Source organism: Gobio gobio (genome assembly GCF_949357685.1).
Source record: "Gobio gobio genome assembly, chromosome: 3".
NCBI lineage: Eukaryota > Metazoa > Chordata > Actinopteri > Cypriniformes > Gobionidae > Gobio > Gobio gobio.
Window position 1 is genome coordinate 28,208,963 of NC_137099.1, and position 8,192 is coordinate 28,217,154.

Sequence of the window (8,192 nt, forward strand, 5' to 3'; positions counted from 1 at the left end):
CAGGTTGTCTTGTTAGCCCATTAGCCCTCTATGTATACCCCATGTTTCTTGTGTTCATTGTTGGTTGTTGTCTGGACATATGTGTTATTTCAGTAACTCGTGTTCCCTTTTTTTTTTGGCTTTGTTTTCATTAAATGATCACTCCTGCACTTACACCTGAAACAAAAGTTCCCTTTCGAGAACGGTCTCTCGACATGGCGTTAGAAGCTGACGGCCAACACTACTGAAATCTTATTGCACAACGCCAGTGAAGTTGCAACTCTCACTTGTTGCAATTTGTTGCAGTGAAGTTGCTACTCTCACTGGCCAATGCCAGTCAAGACGGTGAAAAAGGAGTTTATAATGCGCCGTCTTGGGGGCATTAGCTCAGAATCTTCCTCTTTCATGGACTACTACGAAAGAGAAGACGCAAGGAGACGGATTTCCCTCTTGGCCTTCCAGCATGTCCACCGTTAGCACACTGTGTTCGGGGCCTATCGAGGCCACGAATTCTGCATCCTATGCCTAGGTCCCGCCCATGTGGAGGCAGCGCATGCCGGGTCGAGTTGTCCGCACTGTGAGAATTTCCCAGTGCGAGTGCTTAGAACTCGGAGGAAAGTCGCTCTCGGTGAGTCCTCTAGTCATCATCCCACTGCAGCCAGGCAAGGGGGTAATCCAGCATAGGGGCAGCCATTGCTAACCAAGCCATCACCTGCTGTTAGCATTCCATTGACTCCCATTCATTTTGGCGTCACTTTTACAGCGAATAACTTTACATCTGAGGCGTTTAAAGACTCCATTTGACCATTGTTTATTTCTAAAGAAACACAACAATGTATAAAAGGTTCCATTACCTTGTATCTTACACTATCGCCCCCTAGAAGCCGTTTTTGTAAAAAATAGGCTAACGATTGTGACTCTGTCGCACAGTAGAGAAATTACCGTATAGACAGGAGGAGAAGCTCGCAGGCAATCTTTTACTGTCTATGAGGCAATCGGGGGGACGGGGAGGCATAAAGTCCGATAAAGTCAAGGGAGAAGCATGGGGAGAAGCCCATATAGAGCCAAAAGCAACGGGACAAAATATTTCAACAACGTGATTCAGATTTCACTTTGCACAACTGCTAGAGGACTTACAACTGTCAGACAGGTTGCTCACGTCACATCTTCATCGTCAAGCTCAGTCTGAGGCTGCGCAGTACGCTCAGCCATCAGGAAGTGAGTGCTTCTAATTGACTTCACTTCTTCCTGTTGAAGTCTATGGGGTCACTGTGTCCATTTCTTTTACTGTCTATGCCGCCAGCGAGACCTCGGGCTGAAATGGGAATCCCCAGACGAAGGTCCCGTCCACACGTGTTTAGCTGTATACATAAAAAATTTTTATTAGAAGCCTGAAATCCTTGCTCCGGTGATCCCTGCTGGTCGCTGTTCCGGTGGTCCCAGTTCCGGTGATCTCTAAGCGGAGGAGGAGAAGGAAGGCGCTGTCCGTGACTGCTCTGGTGGTCCCTGCTCCGGTGGTCCCGAGTCTGGTGGTCGCTGCTCCGGTGGTCACTGTTTCAGTGGTCCGTGTTCTGGTGGATCGTGTTCCGGTGGATCATGTTCCGGTGGACCCATCTCCGGTGATCCCTGCTCCAGTGGTCGCTGTTCCAGTGGTCCCAGTTCCGGTGATCTCTAAGCGGAGGAGGAGAAGGAAGGCGCTATCCGTGACTGATCTGGTGGTCCCTGCTCCGTCGGTCCTGAGTCTGGTGGTCGCTGCTCTAGTGGTCGCTGGTCCGGTGGTCCCGAGTCCGGTTGTCCCGACCATTCCTGACGGGTCACACAGGCGCTTTGCTCTGTCCGCGCCGCCTAGACGTCTTGCTCAGACCGCGCCGTCTAGATGCCCTGCTCTGACCGCGCCACCCAGGCGTCCTGCTCTGACCACGCCATCCAGGCGTCTGGCTCTGACCACGCCACCCAGGCATCCTGCTCTGACCACGCCATCCAGGCGTCTGGCTCTGACCGCGCCACCCAGGCATCCTGCTCTGCCCGCAATGCCCAGGTGCCCTGCTTGGGCCGTGCCACCCTGGCCTCCTGAACTCTGCTGGCTGCCCTGGCCGCCCTGGCCTTCCGAACTCTGCGGGCCACCCTGCCGATCTGAACTGTTCTTGTGGAGCGTCTGGTAGCCGCTCATTAAGGAGGGGGTAATTTCACATGCCTGTCCTGTCTTGTGGAGCACTTGTGGTGTTTTTTTATTTTGGGCAATGTGCTTGTGTCTCTGTCTGATCCCTCCCCCTTGTTATCTGATTAGCGTTTGATTTCTCCCACCTGTGCCCTCCTGATTTCTTCTCCTTTATATAGTTCCCTTGTGTTCACAGTCCTTGTCGGTGCATTGTTTAACGTCTCCATTCCCCGTGATCCGCTCCTTCTCTGTGACCTGTTTTGGTATGTTGTTTGTTTTGTAGTGTTACTTTCTTGTTTCTAGTTTTGTTATGTTTCCCCCTTGTGGGTTTTTGTTTTTGATTATGTTTATTTGTTAATAAAACCATCCCTTCCTGCATTTGAGTCTGCACCTTAGTTTTCTTTAGTTTGAACGTAACACGTTCAGAGCACAAGTGATAACACTCCCTGCGTTTGCCCCGGAGTCAAAAGATACTACTTCTTATCATGTGCCATGCCCAGTGCGGGCCTTGCAGGCCTAATGATCTGTTGTTTGTGTGTTTTGGGTGCAGCACTAAAGGACAGTCTGTCTCTAAGCAAGGACTGTCGCATTGGGTGGTTAAGGCGATTGCATTGGCTTATTCTAGCAGAGAAATAGAGTGCCCTATCGGTGTCAGAGCGCATTCGACGAGGGCAATTGCCCTTCATGGGAATGGTCTAAAGGCGTCCCCATCAAAGACATTTGTATGGCGGCTGAATGGACTTCACAGACCGCGGTAGGTTCGAGCCATATTCAGCCTTCAACTTCTGGCCGCTAGTCTAGGCGGGTGGTTTCGACCAGGTTGTATAGATTGAATTCGGGGGCGGAGCCAGCGCCGCATTCAGACTGTGAGGCTTACCCCTTGTACTGGCAGGAAGCGAGTCTTGCGTATTGCAAGGTTGTTGCGTCTGTGTTGTTGCGCTGTTGTGGCATATAACCGACAAGGTACAAGCCACTTATTTGCCTCTGTTCTTGTTATATGCACGAGTTAGCTGGCTCTTTGCGTATGTCATGATGGTGCCCGTTGCGGCCACCTGCCAGGCCTAGCCGCACACATGAGACGTTCCCCATTATGTTACACTCATACAATACATTTGTTAGTAACTATGTCATAACATAGTTTTTTTATATATATATATATATATATCATTGTGGTTTAATCTATGTGTATGTTATACTGTTCATAGCTCCGCTGTGGCTGAGCTTCTTCTTCGCTGTTTGCACGGCGTTGTTCTATACAGTCCCCAAGTGTCAGCTTCTGACACCATGTTGAGACACCGTTATCGAAAGTATACGTCTCGGGTTACTGTCGTAACCTCGGTTCCCTGAGACACGGCTCACGGCTCAGGTTTGCTGCACTTAGTCGGAAGATCAGTTATTCATTTTGAAGATTCTGAGCTCATGCCGCCAAAACGGCGCATTATATAGTGGTAGGGACCCGCCCCTTTTTCACTGTCTTGACTGGCATTGGCCAGTGAGAGTTGCAACTTCACTGGCGTTGTGCAATAAGATTTCAGTAATGTTGGAAGAACGGGGTCCCCAAGCGTCAGCTTCTGATGGCGTGTCTCGTTCCCGTCTCTCAGGGAACCGAGGTTACGACAGTAACCGGAGACGTTTTTCCTTTGCGTTTTTCACGTACATGTGACAACCCGTTCACACGGGTCCGGGAAAAACGACTGAAAACGCTGTATGATGCGTGCCAGGCCAGTAGTTGATGATGTCACTTTGTAAAGAAACCTTCTGAAGCGAAGTGGCGCGTTTATGTAAGAAAAATATCCATATTTAAAATTTTACAGACTTTTACAGCTTCCGGCGGTCAGCGGTTCACATGTCGACTTACGGTGAAATAGTAACAGTTATATGATGGATAGATGCACTTTTATGGACTTCAAAAATGACCCAACAATTCACTGTTATTATAAAGCTTGGAAGAGCCAGGACATTTTTAATATAACTCTGATTTTATTTGTCTGAAAGAAGAATGTCATATACATCTAGGATGGCTTGAGGGTGAGTAAATCATGGGCACATTAAGAATGGGATGTCATTAAATGTGTGCATGTAAAGGCAGGCTTTTGGCAATATTGTGTATGTAGTGTAGCACCAATAATGATAAAGATTTACAGAACTGGACATATTGGAACTGGGAGTTTGAACCCTCATTGAAAAAAGTCTAACATTGCTGTTGTTCATTTAATGTGTATTTTCTAGTTGAAATAGCTTAAAATTATTATTTTTTTCATTTAAAGTAAACGTTTTAGTTTTTATTTATGGTTGAATCAATTTCTTTTACATGTATACATTTTAAATTGGCAGCGGGACATTAAACTGAATCTATTAATTTGATCAGAGTATTTTGATTAAGCATGATGTGAGCTGACTTCAGCCACAGCCATAGATGAAATCAACTGAAGATAAAAGAAGACATTGAATCTTTGGTGATCTCAGCAGAGGAGGATTAGTAAACAACTCTACAAATAACATTACCAGCTTCACACATTACTAACCAGACTTACTCTATTTCTGTCATTTCTGTTTTTAATGTCACCTTGATGGAGATGAGTGTTGGCTTTAGTTGTGCTCTTGACCCTTAAATTGTTAACCTTAGTTTTTCTCACTGCTTTTACTGTGTGTTTATGAAACAATTTTGTTATGGCAAGAGAAAATGTCAAATGAGTCTAATGCTCTGGTTATAGAGGTAATGTGTTATTCATTTTATAGTATTTATAATTATAGCCATGTGATTCTACAGTACGACATACAGGACAGTTGGGGTAATCAAATAACATGCAGATTAAAAATAAAAATAATGCAAAAAAGGTTTTAATTGAAGCTTTACACAGACATCAAGAATCAGTGTATGAATCTCAACAATGGTGACAATTAAAAAAAAAAAATTGTTTTGTTCCAACCTAAAATAATTAGTTTGATCAACCTTTACAAAGTGGTTGCAACTTTTCAGGTTAAACTAATTTAAATGATTTACTTTGAGTCAATGTCAAATATTTTTTGATTGATTACTTCAATTTTTTAAGTTGATCCAAGGTTTTTATTTTTTCAGTGCATTGGAGCCTCTTCTCCTGAGCCTGTGTAATCATGAGCAAAATACATGTTGTGGTTACTCAAACTGTTGTGATTACGTTATAGAAGTGAAATAAAAAATAAAGAATAAAAAATTACATAAAAGAATAAGTGAAAATAACATTAATAACTGAAATGAATGCAATTCAGTCAATAAAACTCTCTTCTGATGCCTTATTCATAGATGTAGATTATGCTATTTGTGAATGAGTGTGCGCGCCCTGTATAAGACTGAATGTGTCGGGCTGTTTTCGGAAAGGATACATTTACTCATATATTTGAATTCAATCAAAAACGAATCCTTAAAACTGTGTTCGTCCTTATATTGAAACTGCTGTGTTTGTTAGTATAAACATGCTCCTTATTCAAACTGATGCACTAAATAGAAACATCTTGAAACATAGCCAAAAATGATAAACAACGGCAGCAATAAAACATAATTTCAATGCATGATTTATTGAACATGCACACTCTGAGAATACAATATGTTCCTCATGTTAACATGAATTTGTTAATCACAATCATACAACTTTAAACAGATGGTGCTACCAATAGGCTACTCATTGGGTCTGTATGTAGTTATGAAAGAGTTTTGCTTTATCTCTTTTTCCAAGTTATGCTATAGCACAAATTTTGAGAAGACCCTTGACTTTTGTAATCTGTTCTAGTAAAATGTGCATAATGAAGTAGGAAAGATGTCCATTATAATGAAAAGAAGAAACATGGTGAGTGAGTCACATTGACAGGAAAGAAACAAAACAAAACAAAAACATAAGTACAAAAAAAGGAAGGAAACGGAGGTCAGTGAATGGTGCACAATGCATAAAATCTTTACTAATACAAGGAAACAAATCATATTAACAGTAGGAGAGTTCAGCTATACCACAAATTACAGAAAAAGCAACTCCTCTGATGTGCTGTGAATAATTCTTTATTTATCATGTCATCAGCAGGAAGAAAAAAAAAAGTAAATTTTCCATCAGAATAAAATAAAACTACTGGTTAATTGCCTTTAGACTCAAAATCTCAACAACAAATAAATAGGAAAATATAGTTTAACCTCTCACAAAAACATTAAATTATGCTGCCTTAACTTATCTTCTCTCAGGAAACTCAAATATTGTCCTAAAATATATATTTTTAATAATAAATAAGCAGCTTTGGCTTTAAACGACTATGAAAGTTCTAAAATGTAAACAAACACTGTTAGAAAATTGTGAGAGAGAGAGAGAGAGAGAGAGAGAGAGAGAGAGAGAGAGAGAGAGAGAGAGAGAGAGAGAGAGAGAGAGAGAGAGAGAGAGAGAGAGATTTGTTATTTGTGAACATAGAGCAGGGTAAAGTACAAGGGAGAGGAAACAGTCAATGACTGTGTAACATCTGATCAGAGATGCATCAGAAGAAGGGAGACAGATGGCATCAAAATATGTATCTTGCATTGTTTGCTATTGAATGAACTGGTAACACTTTACAATAAGGTTTCATTAGTTAACATTAGTTAATGCATTAGTTAACATGAACTAATAATGAACTGCACTTATAAAGCATTTGTTTATCTTTGTTAATGTTAATTTCAACATTTACTAATGCATTTTTAAAATTTTGTTAACATTAGTTAATGCACTTTGAACTAACATGAACAAACCATGAACAGCTGGATTTATATTAACTAACGTTAACAAAGATTAATAAATACAGTAACAAATGTACTGCTCATGGTTAGTTCATGTTAGTTAATACATTAACTAATGAAACCTTATTGTAAAGTGTTACCAATTAATTGATTGTTAAAAGTACTAAATTGAAAGAAGATCATACTGTTGTGTTTCTGTGATTAAACCAAATGTTCTCATTACATATTACAATAATATTGTTTTTGAAACAATGATTATGTGGACTTAAAATATGTATAACTGAATGGAAGCATTAGATCAGGTTTTGAAAGAATGACAAGCTGTGTTACAAGTGTGATCAGTTTGGAAAATGTACACCTTACTTGTGAAAATACCTAAGCGAATAAAAAAAATGTAAAACAATAATCTAAATAAAACAAAAGTCTTATTTAAAAGCTCACAGATTCTCTGTCACATGACATTTCACAGGGTTTACGCATTTGGTTTTAATGTTGATATAAACACCATTGACGTAATGCTTTGTAAATGTTGACACAAATCGAAAACTTTACAGGCCTGTTTGATATGTCGACCTTTGTCATGCCCTTCAAAGTTAAGTCATCAGACCCTCCTTCTTGTTTAATATTAACTCTATCTGCACTCATCCAAAACAATGTCCAATAGTCTAAAGAGATTGTTAAGCTTCTCACAAAATTTGAAGATATGCTTATATATTTAACCAAAAATTGCGGATAGATAGATAGATAGATAGATAGATAGATAGATAGATAGATAGATAGATAGATAGATAGATAGATAGATAGATAGATAGATAGATAGATAGATAGATAGATAGATAGATAGATAGATAGATAGATAGATAGATAGATAGATAGATAGATAGATAGATAGATAGATAGATAGATAGATAGATAGGTTATTGCTTGTGTCTTGGCTGGCTGCTGGTCTAATGTTTTCAGTATTTATTCACATGTCCAACAGGTAGGCTATTCAAATGCTACCATGCAAATTCATGTCACTCTGCAAGATATTACACTGTGTGAAACACATTTTATGCATTCTATCTTCGCCTTAAGGGAGACCAGACTCCGAAAAGAATCCTTCATCTCTAGCTTCATGTCTTTTTTGTAAAGAGAGAAGTGAAGGAGGTGTGGCCACAGCTCTCCTGAGGCAGGTATGGCGGAAGCAGAAGAGGGGGAGGGTTTACCTGCATGGAGTTAGTGTACACAGCAATAGAAGCAACACTGCACCTGTTCCTCTTCCCAGACTCTCTCTTTCACCTCTACTCCAGACTGCCAAACAAGAGAGAGCAGAAAGGGGTCAAC